The following is an 18,962-nucleotide window of genomic DNA, read 5'->3' as shown; positions in this document are numbered from 1 at the left end:
AAGCAAAAGCCAGGTTTGGCCTGAATCTTCAGCTAAGAGGAGAGACTTGATGGTGTTAATGAAGGGATGCAAAGTGCCTGCACAACCTGAGGACCAAACCCCAGAGAGAAGGAAACTCCCCGTGCCGGCTCTGCACAGGTATTTTCTGCCCTAATCTGGGCAAAGTTTGGCCCCATTTCCTAATAGGTAAAGCAATACATCAACATTTATTTCATGGGACCTACAGAGCTAAAAAATTTAGGGCCTGGTCTAGAGTCTAGGGCACTGGAAGTATTGTCTCTGTCACACTAGTGGAGGCCCAAAATGGCTGTAGGGAGTTCTACACTGACTGTCTCTGAAAATCCAGTGTAGCTGTGTAGCTCATAGAGTGATTTTAGGTTTGGGGAGCAGCAGCAGACACTTCAGGGGTCCAGAATTGGCAGCCTTAGTAGACAGAATTAGCAGAGATAATATCAGCAAATTCAGGATGTTGTGGAGCAAGGCTTCTCAAACGTGGCAATATTGGCATTTTGAGCTTGGGTAATTCCTTATCCTAGAGAGCTGTCCTCTGCATTATAGGGTATTTAGAGGCATCCCTAGCCTCTACTTACTAGATGTCAGTTGCACCTCCACCTCAATTGTGACAACCAAAAGTATTCCCAGACATTCCTAAATGTCACAAGTCAGGGGGGTGAGGAGTAGGATTGTTGTGTTAAAATCATCCCTAGTTGAAAATCACTGTTTTGGGGGAAGAGTCAATTCATGATAGTAGTGTTGTCCACTGAGGGACTAATACCAGACTTTATGTTGGAATATTTCATATATTCATTTCATTTGGATAGTAGCTCTGTGGGGGTAGGGGTACTATCTTGATTTTTGCAGTTGAGGAAAGATCTCAGCAAAGTTCTATGCTGTTGCAGAGGCTCAGAACTGGATCTATCCCACTTTAAAGCTAATTCTCTGTTCAGATATCAACCTGCTTCTCTTTCTGACATTGGGGAGAAGTTGCCAGAATGCAGGCATCCCAGGCCTGCCTGCAGCAAAGGAGTGTGAGGGACAGTCTTGAAGGAGTATCAGCTCCAGGAAGGTAAAACTTCCAGGTCATCGGTATTTATCTGGTTGGAGTTTCCAAGGGGCACAGTGAAGTTCTACTCCTATTCTTCATGGGGCTTCATCAATGAAAACTCAGAGGAAGGAAAGCCATGAGATTAGCTTCAAAGTTGGGATGGGGTCATGGAACATGCCAAAGATATTGAAGAAAAAGTGGTGGGCCCCTGAAAAATGACCATGGGAGGTCTGTCCTTAAGTTCTTTAAGTAAGGCACACAATTCTAGGCCCCAAAGAAGCCTGAGTAAATCCAGGACTTACAGCACGAGAACAGTGCCTGGATAAGTCATATTTCCCTGGAATAGCATAAAATCAAAAGAAACTTACTATGAATACCCCTAATGAGAGAGGACAGGTGCTGTGAGAGGGCATTGGGCCAACATGACACATGGGGCAAACATATCTGCAATAAAGCATTTCCCAGCTACTCCAACAGTTAGTTCTCCCTCTTCTCTGAACTCAAGTTACTCTTCTTGTCAGGCCTATGCAGCTCAACCTTGATTGTTCTCCATTTGATAGAATCAGTTTTCAAGGTGATGATGGTTTCAGGCATATTGGTTTTGTCTTCTTTGACCGTAAATTTGTGTTTATGGCCTACTTCTTTATTCTAGTCCCTCAGTACAGTGCTGAAGGCAGCAAAGAGTTCAGTTAAATGTTATTTAAATTTCAAAAATCAATTACAAAAATAAGGATGGAATCATAAGTTGATATTATATCTAGATAACTATTATTTTGGTCAGTTTATTCATTGCTGTAACCAAAAGACCTGACAAGAACCATTATGGGAGGAAAAGTTTATCTGGGGGATCATGCTTTCAGAGGTATCAGTTCATAGAAGGCCAACTCCATTCCTGGAGGCTGGGTGAGGATGAACATCAAGGCGGAAGAATGTGGCAGAGGGAAGCAACTCAGGATATTGCAACACAGAACCTCAGCCTGTTAAATATTTTAGATATATTTCACTAACTGAAATACATTATAAAAACTAATTTCACTTGTTTTCTTTTCTTTTTTTAAGAACTGCAGTTTCCAGAAAATTGTAAATCACATATGTGGTTCACATATTTCTTCAGTTCTTTTTTTTTTTTTTAAGATAAAAAACATCATACAGTTACAAATGAACTGCATGATGCAAACAGATTCAAGTAAATTTGGTGTGTACCCATCACGACTATATTTTTATGCTTTACTATAAAAATCTATATCCATAAATAATAACAGACTTATCTTTAAAAATCATATTTTATTCATTTTGAAACTCTGTTTACTTTCATTATTTTTATAACCTAACCACACTGATTACCTATGGCTCTAGTTTATTTAAACACTGAAAAGTTATTGATTTATGAATATATCACAATTTATTTTTCCATTAAAAAGTACTTATTTAGGGCTGGGGCTGTTGCTCAGTGGTGGAGCACTTCCCTTGCACGTTTAAGGGACTGGGTTCAATCCTCAGCACCACATAAAAATAAATATAGTGTCCATCTACAACTAAAGATTTAAAAAAAATTTTTTTAAAGTACTTGTTTAGCCAGAAATTTTTTCCTGAGTTATAAAGTAAAATAGGTAAGTGTTTAGAAACAAAAAGGACCATGGTGATCACCTGGTGTAGGTTTCTTAAGCTGTGGTTTACAGACCTTCTTTCATGAATGGCTATAGGAATACAAGAAATTTGAATGTCTATGGGGATGTTTTCTACAGAACAGGTCAAAGCTTTGACCATATTCTTAAGGAGATATGCTGCTAAATACCTCTGAGAACCTGTGGTCTAGTTCCTTTCTCTCATTTGACACACAAGAAAATCAAGGCAAAAGTTAAGTAACTTAGAAAATCATAGTGATAATAGAGCCTATTCATAGACCTATTCCATAACATTACATTGCTGGGGTTTCATTCTTGCTTATTTGTTGATTTCTAACAATATACTAAATTAAGTTTCTTTTATTTTTTTAATCTAGTCAATCTTTTCTTTCTTTCTTTCTTTCTTTCTTTCTTTCTTTCTTTCTCTCTTTCTTTCAATTATTAGCTGTTGCTGGCGAGATGTTAAAATCAGTACATTCCTATATTACTGCTGGCAATGTAAATTGACAAATTTTTTGGAAAATAATATGAATATGGTAAAACATTAATAGTACATTCATAGACTTTTGGTTCAGTAATTTTTATATTAAGAAAAAATTCTGAAAATTGGAGAAAGTCACATGTACAAAATATTCATCAAAGTAATGTTTGTAATAATGGAATATATTCATTGTAATGTACAAAGCAGCCCCCCCACACACACACACAACTACTGTCAGTCTGTGAACATCCTAGCTAGCTATGGGTTCATCAGTCAGCTTGCAAGTATCCTTCTCCATTTTTTGGCCCCTGTTAGCCCAGCAGAATTCAACTGCTTCACAGTAGCTACCCCGCCATCTTTTCTCTATCCTCCTTCTTTTCCACTCTCTCTAGTGCGCCCTTTCTCGTTCCCTTTCATTTCCTCTCTTACCCTGCAGGGAGACACTTTGTTTGCTTAACAAACTCCCTTATGTGATTTCCCGTGTCTGGTGTGGTTTTCATGGGATCCCTTACATTCACTAATAGGGAACTAGATATATAATGGTATTTCCACTCCTTCAATTATTGTGTAGACAACTAAAATCGAACTTTTATAAGATGCTAATATGAAGAAATACAACATACCATTAGGTGAAAAAAGGGATACAAACCTACTTATTTTGGGATTATAACATTGTAAAAAATATAAACAAAAGAAAAATTAGAAATAAATACAAGAAATGATAATTGGTTATTTTTTTTTCTCTTTTTGTTACCAAATCTCAGCTAATACAATTATGGTTATGCTTAAGAAGTAAACAAAAACAATACTATTATTGGCTCCAAATGCAATGAATTTTAATAAGCATATTTTCCACAGGTTAACCATCTTAAAAACAGTCACAGACTTTCCTTTTAATACAGTTTTATAAGTATTAAAATGTTATCTTCAAAATTACACTTAAGAGTATCAGTTACAGATTGGTTGATTGTACTCATAAAGTCAGTTGGCCAAATAGTTACTCAATTTTCATAGTAATTGGAAGCTGATTTTTTAATTGTTGCTTTTAAGTTGGTAGAATTGGTTTCTACATTTACCTGATAAAAAGCATTTTGTAATCACTTGTTATATATGAAATCAGGAAGATATTTTCCCAACAGCGGGGTTTTCTCTTTAATATTTGTTGTTTTTTTTTTTTTTTTCTTTTTCCTATTGTGTGTGTTTGTGTATGGGAGGGTACTGGGAATTACCCAGAAGCGGTTTCCCACTGAGCTACATCCCCAACCCTTTTTTTATTTTTGAAACAGTGTCTCTCTAAGTTGCCCAAGCTAGCCTCAAACTTGAGATACACCTGCCTCAGCCTCCAGAACAGCTGGAATTACAGGTGTGTGCCGCCACATCAGGGTATTAATGTTTTGATATTTAAATTCGCTATTTTAAACTTTTAAAATTCACTAACTTATTTAAAGTTCACTATTTAAACATTTTCTTAGCGAACAATCAGCTGTAGGAGCTTGTCAATACAATGTATTTTGTTATTCCAATGTATTTATTACCGTCATCAAATGAAAACAAGTATGTTTGTCTAAAATCAGTTCATTTCCACACACACACACACACACATACACACACACACAAATATTTTTGTTTCTTTTCTTTCCGGTTGGTAAACATTTATAATGATAAACTTTTTTTTTTTTTTTTCCTTCAAGCTTGCACATGAGCTAAACCAGCAGGGGGCGAAATACAATAGGAATAAATTTGACAAGCCTTATAGATTTTTCTCACTTCGGTGACTGAGCAATAACAAAAAATCCGGCGTAACCACAAAGCAATTGGTACTCCAGTTTAAAGTGATGCAGTCTCCGTGTATCTTAGAGAAATTGAGTTGTAAAGAGACAAATGCGGGTGCGTTTTAGAGCTCCAAGTTAATTTGTCTATAACATTGCAGAGGCGGGATAAACCTTGATAAACAGCTATTGTCTTTATCTTTCCACTGATAATTATTCTACTGTATAATTCCTCTACTCAAAGGGGTGGGCACTTTTCTGTAACTGAAGGGTTTTTCTCATCCTTATTTCCCTGCATAGCTGTGAGCCTTGGCGTTTTGGAACTATTTTAAATTATCCAAATTACTGATGCAGAGGTAGAGGTTTAGCAAATGTGGGCAGAATGAGGACCCGGCAGGGCTCCTGATTTGCGGGGTAGAACCCAGGGCAATAATAATCCGATAACCCCACAGTCTGATTTTTACAGTGGCTGGTGTTTAAGAACTAATCATGATAACGGAGGGGGGAAAGGTTACAAGAAAGCAAAGGATCAACTGCTCAGGATCGATGATGGAAACAATCGGTTATGACCTCTATTACAGAAATGCGATTAAATGCAGATATTGATTTGATATTGATGTGAAAAACGACCATTTCCAACCGTTAGCAAAATTCCGGATTATTATTTTGTCGAAGACGATTTGTTAGTTCAGAGGCTGGTTTCTCATCTTAAATTCGGTTTATAACAATCACTTCTTCGCTATTTATTAAATAACAGCTTCCTCATGCTGTCTTACGTAAAAAGAGGAAACAATTTAGACTGAATGAAAAAGTTGCTTTTCGGGGCGAAAGGGGCAATCGGATAAATGTTGTCTAGAAGGTTTCTGGTGGAGAAGATCTGGTTCTGTATTTCCAAACCTTTGCAATTTTATTTGGAGAGCGAGAGACTTAACTCGGTCCTGAGCTGAACGTTAACGTTAACCGGCTGAGAGGAGCGCCGGTCCCTCGCTTGGAGCGCCGCTGGGGCGGAGGATGTCTATCCCCCACATTTCGAGGACTCGCAAGGAAGTAAAGGAAAAGGGCAATTTGCCCGCACCCAAAATGGCGGCCGGCGGTCAGCGCAACGGCGCCTGCGCAAGGGTAAGCTTTCTGTGACACTAATTCCCCCAGAGTGTCTTCCCCCACCCCCAGCGCCCACCAGCGCCCGGCCCCGACCTAGCCACCTGCGTCCGGAAGTGACGTTTCAGCGGCAGCGGTTCCCCCGCTGCATGATGGGAGAGTGTGTGGAGTGGGCGGGGGGTCTCCGCGGAGGAGGAGGAGGAGGAGGCGGCGGCGGCGGCGGCGGAAGAGGGCGGAGGGTAGTGGGATGGGGGTCCCGCGGCAGCGCTGAAACTCCGGGTGGGCGTCCATGGCGCTGCTGCACTGACAGGGCTGGGAGCAGCCTGCCTTCCGCTCTCACCAGCTCCGAATAGCCGGTCCTTCCCCGGGGAGTCAGTTCCTCCCCGGGCCCCTGAGCCATGCCCATCGCGGCCGCCCCGGACGAGCCAGGTAAGCGCTGCCGCTCGGCTTCCCCGTCCGCACCGAGGAAAGGGTGAGGAGACCCGGCCCGGCCCACCGGCCGGCCCCTCGCCTTGGCCCTGCCCGCCGCGGAGCCGGGGCTGTGGGGATGGAGCCGGCTCTGCGGGCCTGCGGGTTTCGGGCTCCGGCTCTGCTCCCTTCCGCGGCGGGTGAGGGAACGCCGCTGGCGGCGCCCGAAGCGCACCGCACCCTCCTTGCCATCCCGGGCACGAGCCGAGGGAGTGTGAGCCGTTCCCTCCCTGGCCGCCGCTGGCTCTCCCTGCCCCTTGGTTTCTACCTGCCTGCAGCTCCTCGCCGGCCGCTCCCTCTCGAGAGCTGTTGAGAAGTTTGAGGCTTCGCTCGGGCTTCCTCTTTCTCCCTCCCCCTCCCTCGTGACAGGTGTAAACACTGCCTGCCTCACCGAGGCCTGAGGCCGGCCGCGACCCAAGTGTACTGCTTTCAAGGGTCTCTGAAGCACTCCGATTTCGAACCGTCCAACGGGCAGAGAGAAAGCCCTAAAGCTCATGCCTTCCTTTCTGAGAGGACCTTTTCTGCGTTCTCCTTGCACTCCTCAAGGAATAACCTGCGTCTTCTCTCCAGATTGCGTTCGAAAAGTTGGACCATTATTCTTCAAGCGCCCGGCTTTGCAGGCGTTGCGGCTTGCTTGGGGCGGGGGACAGAGGGTGAGCGGCGGTGAGGTTCTGGGGTTCTTCTTCCATTAGGAAAGTAGTGAGAATAGTTTGTTTTGTTGATGGTGGTGGTGGTTTATTTAAGTTATATAGCTCGATTTCCCACTGAATTTTCTGTTGGGGCTGAGGAAAGCACTGACTCATACATGTAAAAAAATTACTGGAGTTGGGGGTAAGGGAAGCGTGAGACAGAAGCAATTGTTCCGTTTCAAAGTTCTCACTTTGGGAGAAGTAAAGTATAACGGTGCTTGTAAGCTTTTCCGAAGGCATAAATCTTCTCTTCCAGACTACCTTCTCATACTCCGAGGGTTTTGGGGGGAGGGAAGTTTTTCCTTGACGTTACATTTAATTGTTACTTTCAGTTAACCTCTTGGACATAGAAATATATGCTAAACTATGGGAGAAACAAATGTTTCTGTCCTGTTGTGTTGGTATCATTAGCATAGTTTACCTGCTTTTTATGTGGTTCAAGATTAAGTGTTGGTTTTGTAGTAGTCATTTTTAGCACTTTGCAGAAGTACATTTGTTTAGTAGTCTTCTAAGTTTTATCCATAGAGATATTTCACATGAATTAAAAGATGGATTGTTCATAAAAACTTCTATCCCAGTAAATGTCACCTACTAGATGCTCATTAGATCCAGTTGTTCCTCTGTGTATGTATCAAATTAGGTATGTCAATTGGTCTACAAAGCTCAGATGTATTTTTAAGTCATTAAAAAGCTTTTGAAAGAAATTCATTGGAAGTCAGATAATATGTAGGGCACTCGAGTTTTGATGTATTCTGATCTTTTGACCTAGAGACTGTACTAAAAATAATCCTGTGTCAAAACAAAGATAATGTGTCCATAATGCATTAATAAATTTTGTAGAATCCAATTGTCATTATGAAAAATCATATTATCTAGGTCAATCCTATTATAAAACATCATTTTAAATTCAAATTAGTTTTGCTTACGGTTGGTAAAGAGCTGAACGAGAAAAGTAGTGAAATTTGAGTGCCAAATAATGTTTTACTTTGTGTGGAATCTAAAATACCTCCCTCAACAGACAAAAAAAAAAAAATCCTTTGAATAGCATCTTATTGAGGAGAGTTGCCTCTTCTCTCCCAACCCTCTGCCCAGATCTCATAAAAGGAGGCTATTTAGGTATTTTTAAATCATCATGAATTCAGGCCAAATATTTATATTCTGATTTAATGTTACCTACCATTTATAATTTTTTTAAAAAGTTATTTTTTTCTCTGTTCTTAGCACTTTCAGTTCCTCCTTATGTAGGCTAGTGAACCTTTCCAGACTGAACTTAGTATTTTTTATTTTAATCCACTTTTGAAACTATCTTGACAGTATGGATTTTACCTGTGTTATTTTGGAAGTTAATCTGTCATCAAGCAGTATGTTTGTGTGTATATAGATACACACAATGACAGACCCTTTGGCAGCTTTGTGTGATAAATGCTAACACTGAGGTACACTGCTTCCTATGGGCGAGATACTTTTCCATTTTGGTTTTTTGTTTGTTTTATTGTTTTTCTTCATAGTCCCAGGGTGTGAACCCAAGGCCTGGGCATGCTAGGCAAGTGCTTAGCCACTGTGCTATAACCCAGCGCAGCAAGATACTTAAAAAAAAATACTTTCTGTATAGTATATTTGTTTAGTCCTCACAACAATCATATAAGGTAGTAGATGGTGCTATTCCCATTTTTCAAAGAGGACACTAAAGCACAGAGATAGTAAAGAACTTGACTTAATGTCAGATGACTGGTAAGTGACAGAGCCAGAATGTGAACCATATATTTATAGTAAATTGTGGAGTATGTAACAAGATCTAAAAACATGCATGGAACTAATAAACTTTGTTGTAATAAAAGTTACTTTTAGAGAACTGGAGAGGGTTAAAAGCTCTAGGAGAGGACCAGCAATTTTCAAACTTTACTATCTTTATTCTAAAGCAGATTTGGTAAAAGATTAAGATTTAACACAGCCGCATGGTGGGCCCTTGATCATTTGTTTTCCCCCTGAGCTTTACTATATGCTTGAAATCCTTCATAATAAAATTAAAAGTTTAGGTATTTAAAACATAAAATAGCATTCTGGCAGCATTGTGTATTTTAAAAAAGAAACAGGGAAGGAATTAGTTTTATTTCGTGTTCACTTCCTTTTAAAATACAGGAATTTCTAACTTAGCAAACATTTGAATTAAGAATTGTTGGCTTCTCTGGATTCCTCAGTATTGACTTCACTTACCGGAGTTTTCCTCTAAGTACTGCTAACTCTAACAGCCTTGTATCACACTCCAAGTTTCTATTTCTGGCCTTAGCCTAGGGTGGGGTCTCATAGATATGTGAATTAGACCTATTCCCTGGGAAAGAGAAAAGTTCAGAAACTATTCAGTGGGGAGGAAAACTGGAGGTGAGATAAAAGATGAAGAAAGCAGATTTAAGACTCCATCCTATCCTAAGTCACTATTACCTCTATTCCAAATAACTAACTTAAAAGTAAGACTTTCAGAGATAAATTGCTAATAAATTAAGGTCTGTATGCTCAAAGCTTAATTTACAGCACTATATTAGTGAATAATTCCCAGAGAAAGATTACATAGTAAATCAGATTTATACTGTCAAGTTCTATTTATGTAAATATTTATAGTATACCATAAATCATTTCAACCAAGTATCTGCTAACACTATGGTATCTTCTTTCCTTCATTCTTACCACAGATATTTATTGAGCACCTGCTATATATCAGGCCCTGTTCTAGGTACTAGGGATACTGAAGTGAAAAAAATAAGAATAATAATCTGCCCTCTTAGAGTTTCATTTTCTTTGTGTGGGTGCATGCATGAGAATACACACACATGCATATTTGTGTGTGGGACAAAAAAAGTAGTAATGGCAGAGGATGTTAAGTATCATGTAGAAAAAGAGTTAATTGGGGGAATTAGGTGAGGAATTGTTAGGGCTTTTTTATATAGGGCGATACTAGAGAGGACTTAAGACCTGAAGGAAGTAAAGAGAATAAGGGGAAGAGTGGTAGAGGCAGATAGATGTATGCCTAGAATATTCAAAGACCTATGACAGGGAAGTCCATTGTGGCTAGAATAAAGAAAAGTGAGGGCTCAGTGTGGGAGACTATAGAAATTTTAGTGACTTTGTCTTTTTACTGTGTGAGATGGGAAGTCATTGCAGGGTTTTTGAATAAAGGCATGAGAAAATTCATGCTTTAAAAGGATCTACTGGGGCTGGAAGTGCAGCTCAGTGGTAGAGTATGTGTCTAGCATGAGTGAGATCCTGGATTCCATGCCTAGCACCCCCTGACACACAAAAACAAAAGAATATCTCTGACTGCTACATAGAAAATAGACCATAGAAATGCAAGAATAGAAACAGAAAGATCAGTTAGGAGTTGGTTACAGTGATAGAGCTTTAGGATTACAGGGACTTGAATCAAAGTAATAGTAGTATGGGTGGTAAAAAAAGTGATAGAACAAACTGGGTGTAGCAGTGTATGCCTGTAATTCCAGCAATTTGGGAGACTGAGGCAGGAGGATCACAAGCTTGAGGCCAGCATGGGCAACTTGGCAAGACCGTGCCTCAAACTAAAGAATGAAAAGGGGTAGGGATATAACTCAGTGATAGAGCACATCTGGATTCAGTCCCCAGTACTGCCAAAAAGAGAAGAAAGAAAGAAAGAAATTAAAAGTCTTTTATCAGAAGCAGAGAATCCACATAACAAGATTTGACTTTTAGCCCAGCATGGTGGTGCAGGTCTATAATCCCAGCGGGAGGTTGACTCAGGTTGCTAGTTTGAGGCCAGCCTCAGCAGCTTAGCAAAGCCCTAAGCAACTTAGTGAGACCCTACCTCAAAATAAAAAATAAAAAGCACTGGGGATGTAGCTCAGTGGTAAAGTGCCTCTGGGTTCAATCCCTAGCACCCCACCCCACCCCCCAAAAAAAAAAAAAAAAGATTTTACTTTTATAAAGATTGCCTGACTTGGGCACTATTGAATACTAGTTAGAGAGACTGGATGATAATGGCAGTTTAGACCAGAGTAGACTTAGGGGAGCTGAAAAGAGCTACAAATATTCCAGAATTGGGGGATTTATGAGGTAAAATTATTTGTTAGAGATAGTGGAGGGTGAGGAGATTTGTCAAAGATGCCTCTTTAAGTTTCTGGCTCAGTAATTGGGTGTTGGTGGGATGGGGGCATTCATTGAGTCAGAATTCTGAAAGAGGTCAAAGTTATAATAAGGAAGGAGAGTTTGAGCTCTGTTTCTCTCTCTCTCTTTTGTTTTTTGTTTTTGGTGGGGAGTTGCACACTCAGGGCCTCCTGTGTGGTTTTCTACCTCTGAGCAACATCCCCAGACCCCTGAGCTCTTTCTTGTTAAATGGAGGTCTTCGAGGATTTCAAGTGGAGGGAGGTCTGGTAGAGAAATGGCTTGACTGGACTGTAGAGATAAATCTGGAAGTCCTAGAATATGGTAATTATAAACTTTAGATAGATGAAATTGAGGTTGTTTGGGATATGTTGTGTAAGAAGAGATACTGGATGAAGCCTGGAAAAATTTATATTTTTGTCCTTCAGTATCCATGGAGAATTAATTCCAGGGTACCCACCCATATGAAAATCCATGGGTATTTACGTCCCTCATATGAAATGGTGTAGTATTTGCATATAAACTATGCAGTCCTCCCAAATGTCCTGAATCATCCCTAGATTACTTATAATACATATTAAAGTATAAATACTGTTCAAATAGTTGTTACACTATATTGTTTAGGAAATAATAATAAGAAAAGTTGACACATGTTCCATACAGACACATTTTGTTCCCAAATATTTTTCAATCTGCAGTTTGAATTTGTAGACGTGGAAACTATGGAAATCGAGGGTGGACTATACTACTGATTTGAGTGTGTTTAATACATACGAGAATTTTTAAGTTTGTATTGAAGCCTATTTGTGTAAAAGTGAAAGTAAGGAATAAGATTCAATAAGTAGTAAGTACTACATACTACTTATAAAATCTTATGCAAGATATAAGATCTTACATAATGCTTATTTGATAATTTTGAAATATTTACCTTTTTCCTGCAGCAGAAAATTAACTTGTCTTCCTAACTGTCTGATAGACTGAAGACAGTTACAAATTGGTACTGGTATTTTTGCTACATTAATAGATCTAAGGAAAAATTATGTAATTACCTCTATAAATACTGAAAAGGCATTTTTAAAACCAGGTCTTTTTTCTTAACAAATCAACTTAAAATGAGAATTATGGGATACTTCTCTAATTTGATAAAATTTGTAGCAACACAGAAGTCAATATCTCCACCAAGACAGAACAGTAGATGTCTCTCATTGCTATTAATGTGAAACCTGGTATTAGTATTGCCAATTCCTTACAATTAGTAAGGAAAAGCAGAGACGTGAGAATTGGAAAGGAAAAGGTCACTCTACCCAACTTTGTTTATGATGTGATGGTGTACTGTATAACTATATAACTTCTAAGATCTTTTATTTATGTAAACAGTATTTGCTAAAACAGTGCAGCAGATAAAAAGATAAAACACCTAATAAGAAACTTAGCAATAAATATAAAGACCCTGTGTTGCTAACAGATTTATTAATGAACTTGAGATACTTTAACTCATAAGTTTTTATTTTATTAATGAATTTATTTATTTTGCAGTTAAACCCAGGAATACTCTACCACTGAGCTACATCCCATTCCTTTTATTTTTTAAATTTCGAGACAGAATCTTGCTAAATTGCCCAGGCTGGCCTCAAACTTGCTTTCCTTCCGTCTTAGTTTCCCAAGTAACCAGGATTACAGGTGTGCACCCAGTGCCCAGCGTACTTTTTACTATTTTTAATAGTATCTTTGTTCCTTGAAAAAAACATATTATCAAGTTTTTCAAGTATCAAATTCAAATCGTTCTCTTAACTGAAGCCCATGATTATTTGAATATTCATTACTTTTTACTTTTGGTTAAGTCACCATTCCTTGTACTTTTTTCCATATTTCAGGTTCATTTTCCCGTAACATAATGGAACAGCAGATGATCGCTATCTCTTATTAGGTTTCAGAAGTTTACTTGAAGCACAGTGCAAGTGTTACGTGGAAATAAAAATCTCATATTTCAATCAGATTACCAATGAGTTTGGTTTCTGGAAATGGAGAAAAGTATATGTTGTTGCTATAGTTCATGTATTCATCTCTTAAGGTTCATTTGCAAGGGAAACATTTATTTTTTAAACATGGTTTTATTTTTTCTAAGAATACTATGATATTTAAATTATATTTATAAGTTGAGCTTCAAAAAGTAATATATTGTCATAGATTCCTGGTTAGTAGAAGTAGTAATTAAACATTTCTGAAATGAAATACTCCCAAACTACAGATGTTTGAAATATCACATTTCAAGGATTGTTGCAATAATTAAATTCAGTCCTTTAAGTAAATTTTCTAAGTTTCATTTTTAAGAAATATATTGAAAATTTAATGTCGGGAACTCCTTGCTTTTGAAATCTTGATAACATTAAATTTCTTAATTAAATTCTAACATAAATATGTACAGCACAACTTTTTTGTAGTCCAATCATTATGAAGGAACACTTTTTTAAAGGTGAAGTACTGTCTCATTGATATGCCTATATCAATGATTTTAGCATTTCAGTTTTAGAAATATTCATATGATCCCTTGGAGTGTAACACAGTGATTCTTAACCTTAGCTAACCATTGGTACCACCTTTGAAACTTTTTAGAAATTCAGATGTTAGAGTTCATCCATTCTAATAAAAAATAGCAAGCAAGCAATCTAAGGTTGAGAACCATTAGTTTAGAGCCTAAGAGGGGAGAAAAACATGGAAACAAATGTGACAGTATAATAAAAGGAGGATTAATTCAGAGATTATGTTATTAGGTTTAATAACATAATAAACACTGGCTTTAATGTTAGAGCCCCACTTTCTATACATCACTCTTTGTGGGACTGAACAGATTATTCAGTCTCACTGACCCTGTTTCTCCATTATAAGTGATCTCACTTCCTCAGACTTCATAGAAAACTTCATTCCTGGGTTCTGAAGGCTTAATAAATGGTTTCTAGTTGTTTTTTGAGTAGAGGTTGACTTCAGTTTGCAGTTGGAGAGTGTGAGATGTCCCTGGGACATCCAGGTAAATATATTTTTAAAAGACATTTGGGTAGGGAGATCTGGAGATCAGGAAGCTTTCAGATAGAGGTGTGGGCATTATGAACATATAAAAACAAAAGTTGGAGATTTTGCCAGGATAAGAATACAGGGAAACGGTGGCCTACAGCATATTTGATAGTTACGAGGTATATGGAAGAAACAGATCCATTGTAGGAGAAAGGGTCAAAAGAGAAATGTTTTTCCAAAAGGTGCTTTCTCTTAAATACTTTTTAGACCTTTCCCCATTAGTAGTATAGCTTTATCTCTTTTAATTGGTGCACTTTTTCTTTACCCACTTACATATTGGTAAATTGTTTTAGTTACTTTTTTAAAAAAAATTAAACAACACTGAAATAAATATTTTTTTTATACTTGCATGAACTAACTTTGCATACTTGCATGGATGGTAGGACACATCCGTGCAGATTAAATTGCTTAGTTATAAGAATGCACATTAAAAATTTGATGTGTTACTAAATTGCTATAGAATGTATAAGCCAATATATACTCTCACTAGTAATATCTTTTAGAGTATCTTTTACATTGTAGATATGGCACGAAAAATTTTAATGTTAGCAAACCTAAACAATGAAAATCATTAGAATTTGCCAAAATGTTCTTATTTTATGTAACTTGTTTTTTAAAAAGCTCCATCCTTTAAGTGTCTTGCTTTCTAGATTGAGGGTAGTGTGAATCTGAAGGAAAAGAAATAATGACTTACTACTTTTATGCAAAGAGGAAAAGAACACTTACATTGCTTGGTTCTTTAAAATAGTGTAATTTATGTATGCACTTTTTTTTTTTTTTTTTGCAGATCAAGGAGGAGTTCTTTGTTTTAAAAGAAACCCCAGTACCACCAAAAAAGAAATAGAAAGAAGCCCTATTACCCTCTATTTGTGTGCTGGAAGCAATCATAGCAATAATTGTATTTGGAAGAATTGGATCAGAAGGAAAGAGATTACTCTTATAAACTTTGGATTAAGAACTATTATTTTATAATATCAATTTACAAATTGATACAATTTCAATATCATGATCAGCTTTTTAGAAAAAATGAAATAGAATTTAAAAAAAACAGTAAATACTGTTTGGTGAAACCTTTTTTTAATGTCTTAATGTTGGATCATAATGAAAGATATATTTCCTCTGTGCATCACAAGGAGGGTAATGTGTGAAAAATTCTGTGACAAGCTAATTCTCAAATTATTTCTAACCAAAACATTTGGTATGTTGCAAATAATGAATGTTACCTATTTTTTTCCTTTTAGCCTTTAGAGTCTTTTTACCTTTCAAGAAAAAGTAAAGTAAAACTTTAAACCAAGCAAAAACACCATTAAAAGGTCAGCCATGGGGCTGGAGTTGTAACTCTGGTAGAGTGCTTGCATAGCATGTTTGAGGCATGGGTTCAATCCTCAGCACCACATAAAAATAAATACATAAAATAATGATTTACTAGGTATTGTGTCCATTTACAACTAAAAAAAAAATTTTAAATAAAATAAAATAAGAGGTCAACCATGCCTATAATCCCAGCAACTCAGGAGGCTGAGGCAAGGGAATTTCAAGTTTGAGACTGGCCTCAGCAACTAAGCTAGACCCTGAGTGAGACCCTTTCTAAAAATAAAAAAAGCTGGAAATGTGGCTCAGTGGTTAAGTGCCCAGGGTTCAGTTCCTTCCATAATTTCATGGGTTTATCAGTACAGATTGACCCACTTATGACATTACCTATAGATATTCGTGAGCATTGTTTTGGTAAAGTTTTCTTTTATGATCATCCCCTTCAAGAATGTTGTTATGAGTGGGCTGTGTGGTGCATACCTGTAATCCCAGGGCTCAGGAGGTTGAGGCATGAGGATCATGAGTTCAAAGCCAGGTTCTTCAACAGCAAGGCACTAAGCAACTCAGGGAAACCCTGTCACTAAATAAAATACAAAATAGGGCCAGAGATGTGGCTCCTTTGTCAAGTGCCCCTGAGTACAATCCCCAGTACCAAAAACAACAACAACAACAACAAACCAAGAATGTTGTTAATGGTTTTTTTGTCTGTGGATCATGTATGACTCTTTAAGTGTGGTTTATTTTCCTTCTGTCTCATCACATGCCTTTAGGTCACCTTTTTTTCTTAATTGATGTGTGGTCAGAGAACAAATTAAGGTAAAACTAACAGTACCTGGCAAAAACTTAATTTGTAAGATAAAACTGCTGTTCCCTAGGCCATATTTTAAGGCCTTGTTTGTGAGTCATAGTATCTAGGATATTGCCTGTTAACTCAGGTAGTTGTAACTGCATTCAGTTGCACTTTTATACCCTTTTAGTAATTGCTTCTTTTTCTAACAGATGAGTTGCTCTTAGGGTAGGTACTTATAATTGCATGAAGAGTAGCACTATCAGATAAAGGGTAGCTGCCAAGGACATGCCAAGGTGTGCATCTTCTAGTTACAGACTAGAGTGGTGTCTTCAGTTTTGAAAGTCCCACAAAGTAGTTTGTGATTTAAATTTAGGAATTGGTTTGTTTTTCTTTCTCAGAATACCCTGAGCTCTTGAAGTTTAACTCATCAGTCTTGTTTAGAATGGTAATTTAAAACTGTACAGCAAGAAATTTCTTTCAGAGCATGTCAGCTGACTGCAGAATCTTCTGTGGGAAATTTTTCATGAAGTGCTTAAGGTAAGTTGCTGGGGAGCAGAGGAAGAAGGCATGGGAAAATCAGTTGGACTTCTAAAGTAGGATCACACTCTGGTAACACAAGCTGACACCTCTACTTATGCAAAGAAATTATCCCATACCAAAGCAAATATTCATGTTAGCAGGTCTGTTAACACACCAACAAATTTTTGTCCTTAAGCAATGTTTTTTCACAACTTTCACATAAGGTACTACAGCACAAAGGCATTTGTTTACTTTCATGCTCATCACTTTTTAGGACACTCCCCCTCAAAACACACTTATCTTGTTTGAACTTGTATATTTCCTAAGTTAATTTTGGTGGAGCACTAAAAGACCAGAGGTAGGGTTATTGAAATCTAGTTGGGGTAGGGGCTCATTCAAGAGTAGTCAGTGGAATAAATGCCCAGGAAGAACCATAATAATGTATTCAGTCCCTACTGTGAGCCAGGCTCTGAGGATACAGTTGAAACAGAGGCCTTTGCCCATACACACTGCCTTTTGAGCTCAAGTAAAGTTAACTTGTGGGAGCAGTGTCAGTGGAGTGCTAGGATGAAAGCCAGAGTGTGCAATGTTGAGGATTAAGTGGGAGGTTAGGAAGTAGAGATAGTGAACAGACAGGTACCTTTTAAGAAGGTCTGTAGTGAGAACTAAAAAGTACACAGAAAGGAGGACTTTTGTTTTAAGAATAAAAGAGTCTTAAACGTTTAGGAGCTAAAAAGAAAGCATCAGTGGTGATAGAGAAATTCATATAGCCCCTGAGCAGCAAGTGAGACCAAAAGCAGGTGGTCCAGGGATTATCTGTTCAAGATTGTGGATGTAAGTAAGATTTTAGTGAAGAGGCCTAAAATCAAAGTAGTTCTCGCATTTTAGATTCTATTTGCATTGTAGTTTCAGGGATATGAGTGTGGAGAATTAGAATGGTTAATTTATTCTGCTGCTATACAATTGGAGCAGAGCATACTAAGGAAAAAATTGTTTTGTGAAGGCTAATATATATATCCTCACTGCTACTAGTTTTGGTGTCCTTTTTATCAATAGGTAGTCAATTTATCTAATCAACTTCAAGTTGAAGTAGCTTTCAGGGAAAATAGCTAGTAAACTGTCAAATATGGTCAGTTGATATGACAAGTTAAAGGTGAAACAATCTCTAATGTAAGCAATCTGTCTTTCTTTGGGTGACCAGCTTAAGTGTAAAGATATTTTCCTGGTTAAAAATAACAATTTTTTTATTATTTGTTCATATTTGATACTATGTGCATTAAATAAGAGATTTGCTTCTTGGTATTTTTGTTGATTATACTTTCTTCATCGTGTAAAAATCATCTTTCTTCTTCCAAATTACTGTGGAAGTTTGAAAAACCTTTTTCTGAACAATTCCAAAATCTTTTGGGGAGAATTCTTATAATTCTAGTACTTAGTATTAGTCATTTCTGCAGTATTTTATGTAACTTATAAAATATTTGATTAGCTTGTAATTAACTGGCCACTTACTAGTTATGCTACCTTCGAGAGATCACTTTTTACTTCTTACAAGGCAGAAGGATCACAAGTTCAAAGCCAAAGCGAGCTTGGGCAATTTAATGAGGCCCTAAGCAACTCAGTGAGACCCTGTCTCTAAATAAAATATAAAAAGGGCTGGGGATGTAGCTCAGTGGTTGAGTACCCCTCAGTTCAATTCTTGGTACAAAAAAAAAAAACTGATAATTTCTACTTCATTTGGTAGTACAAGGATTAAATGAGATAATTCATATTTGCTTTTCACATAATATTAAAACCTAGCAAGCACTCAGTAAATAACTTGATATTGTGAATAAGCAGGGGAGTGAAAACACATTGAAGATATTTGTTTAACAAACACCTTGAATATTACTGCATATTATGAGTTGATACTGACTTATAATTGATGTCTATAATATCTAAGTTTTTTGCTTTTAAGTTGGCAAGTTAATTATGAG

General features: G+C 37.6%; 1 protein-coding gene across 6 annotated transcripts in view; it reads left to right on the top strand.

Moving 5' to 3' along the window:
* Positions 1-6,202: 6,202 nt before the first annotated feature.
* AFTPH (aftiphilin) overlaps positions 6,203-18,962 on the top strand; it is a 63,625-nt gene continuing 50,865 nt past the window's right edge. For 2 of the 6 annotated variants that reach the window (XR_013759141.1, XM_079110448.1), the window contains exon 1: positions 6,204-6,447. The gene's annotated coding sequence lies outside the window, so the exon portion shown is untranslated. Of the gene's footprint in view, positions 6,448-6,483; positions 7,140-16,951; positions 17,064-18,962 lie in introns of those variants that run through there. The other 4 variants (XM_079110449.1, XM_079110450.1, XM_079110452.1 and 1 more) reach the window with 4 other exon arrangements.

The sequence above is a fragment of the Sciurus vulgaris genome, assembly GCF_902686455.1.
Source record: "Sciurus vulgaris genome assembly, chromosome: 14".
NCBI lineage: Eukaryota > Metazoa > Chordata > Mammalia > Rodentia > Sciuridae > Sciurus > Sciurus vulgaris.
The sequence above is the reverse complement of the archived record's forward strand: the minus strand, read 5'-3'. Positions and strand labels throughout refer to the sequence as shown.